We start from the raw sequence: 2,245 nt of genomic DNA on the forward strand, positions 1-2,245 counted from the left end.
GAGGTTTTCCTGGTCCCGATCGGATCCAGTTTCCGCTGGAACTAGATTTTCCTGGTCCTGATCTGATCCAGTTTCCGCTGGGATTAGGAGGTTTTCCTGGTCGTGTTCTGATCTTTCTCCCGCTGGAACTAGGAGATTTTCCTGGTCCTGATCTGACCAGTTCCCGCTGGAACAAGGAGATTTTCCTTGTTCAGCTCTGATCCAGTTCCGTGCTGGGATCAGGAGGTTTTCCTGGTCCAGATCTGATCTAGTTCCCGCTGGAACAAGGAGGGTTTCCTGGTCCTGTTCTAATCTATGTCCTGCTGGAACTAGGAGATTTTCCTGGTCCAGATTGGATCCAGTTCCCGCTGGAATAAGAAGGTTTTCCTGGTCCAGATCTGATCTAGTTCCCTGCTGGAATTAAGAGATTTTCCTGGTCCAGATCGGATTCAGTTCCCGCTGGAACAAGGAGGGTTTCCTGATCCTGTTCTAATCTATCTCCTGCTGAAACAAGGAGGTTTTCCTGGTCCCGATCGGATCCAGTTCCCGCTGGAATAAGAAGGTTTTCGTAGACCAGATCTGATCCAGTTCCCGCTGAAATAAGGAGGTTTTCCTAGTCCTGTTCTGATCTATCTCCTGCTGAAACATGGAGGTTTTCCTGGTCCTGATCGGATCCAGTTCCCGCTGGAATAAGGAGGTTTTCTTCGACCAGATCTAATCCAGTTCCTGCTGGAACAAGGAGGTTTTCCTGGTCCAGATCTGATCCAGTTCCCTGCTGGGACTAGGAGGGTTTCCTGATCCAGATCGGATCCAGTTCCCGCTGGAATAAGGAGGTTTTCCTGGTCCAGATTGGATCCAGTTCCCGCTGGAATAAGAAGGTTTTCCTGGTCCAGATCTGATCCAGTTTCATCTAGAACAAGAAGGTTTTCCTGATCCAGATCGGATCCAGTTCCCGCTGGAATAAGGAGGTTTTCCTGGTCTTGTTCTGATCTATCTCCTGCTGGAACATGGAGGTTGTCCTGGTCCCGATCGGATCCAGTTCCCGCTGGAACAAGGAGGTTTTCCTTCTCTTGATCTGATCCAGTTCCTGCTGGAACAAGGAGGTTTTCCTGGCCCAGCTCTGATCCAGTTCCGTGCTGGGATCTGGAAGGTTTCCTGGTCCCGATCAGATCCAGTTCCCGCTGGAACAAGGAGGTTTTCCTTCTCTTGATCTGATCCAGTTCCTGCTGAAACAAGGAGGTTTTCCTGGACCAGCTCTGATCCAGTTCCGTGCTGGGATCAGGAGGTTTTCCTGGTCCCAATCGGATCCAGTTCCTGCTGGAACAAGGAGGTTTTCCTGGTCCAGATCTGATCCAGTTCCTGCTGGAACAAGGAGCTTTTTCTTATCCAGCTTGGATCCAGTTCCCGCTGGAACAAGGAGGTTTTCCTTGTCTAGATCTGATCCAGTTCCTGCTGGAATTAAGAGGTTTTCCTGGTACAGATCTGATCTAGTTCCAGCTGGAATAAGGAGGTTTTCCTGGTCCAGATTGGATCCAGTTCCCGCTGGAATAAGAGGTTTTCCTGGTCCAGATCTGATCCAGTTTCATCTGGAACAAGAAGGTTTTCCTGGTCCAGATCTGATCTAGTTCCCGTTGGAATAAGAAGGTTTTCCTGGTCCAGATCTGATCCAGTTTCATCTGGAACAAGAAGGTTTTCCTGGGCCAGATCTGATCTAGTTCCCTGCTGGAATTAAGAGATTTTCCTGGTCCAGATCGGATTCAGTTCCCGTTGGAATAAGAAGGTTTTCCTGGTCCAGATCTGATCCAGTTTCATCTGGAACAAGAAGGTTTTCCTGGGCCAGATCTGATCTAGTTCCCTGCTGGAATTAAGAGATTTTCCTGGTCCAGATCGGATCCAGTTCCCGCTGAAATAAGGAGGTTTTCCTAGTCCTGTTCTGATCTATCTCCTGCTGGAACATGGAGGTTTTCCTGGTCCTGATCGGATCCAGTTCCCGCTGGAATAAGGAGGTTTTCTTCGACCAGATCTAATCCAGTTCCTGCTGGAACAAGGAGGTTTTCCTGGTCCAGATCTGATCCAGTTCCCTGCTGGGACTAGGAGGGTTTCCTGATCCAGATCGGATCCAGTTCCCGCTGGAATAAGGAGGTTTTCCTGGTCCAGATTGGATCCAGTTCCCGCTGGAATAAGAGGTTTTCCTGGTCCAGATCTGATCTAGTTCCCTGCTGGAATTAAGAGATTTTCCTGGTCCAGATCGGATTCAGTTCCCGTT

The 2,245-nt window shown here is 49.3% G+C and overlaps 1 long non-coding RNA gene across 1 annotated transcript; it reads right to left on the bottom strand.

The window, feature by feature from the left end:
- Positions 1 to 205: 205 nt before the first annotated feature.
- Positions 206 to 703, bottom strand: LOC121657086. Its single transcript, XR_006013515.1, has 3 exons — positions 689 to 703; positions 554 to 598; positions 206 to 282 (listed from the first exon to the last, which is right to left on the bottom strand). It is a non-coding gene; the product is annotated as an uncharacterized LOC121657086 (long non-coding RNA).
- Between the last annotated feature and the right edge of the window lie 1,542 nt (positions 704 to 2,245).

The sequence above is a fragment of the Melanotaenia boesemani genome, chromosome 17 (genome assembly GCF_017639745.1).
Source record: "Melanotaenia boesemani isolate fMelBoe1 chromosome 17, fMelBoe1.pri, whole genome shotgun sequence".
In the NCBI taxonomy this organism is placed as follows: Eukaryota; Metazoa; Chordata; class Actinopteri; order Atheriniformes; family Melanotaeniidae; genus Melanotaenia; species Melanotaenia boesemani.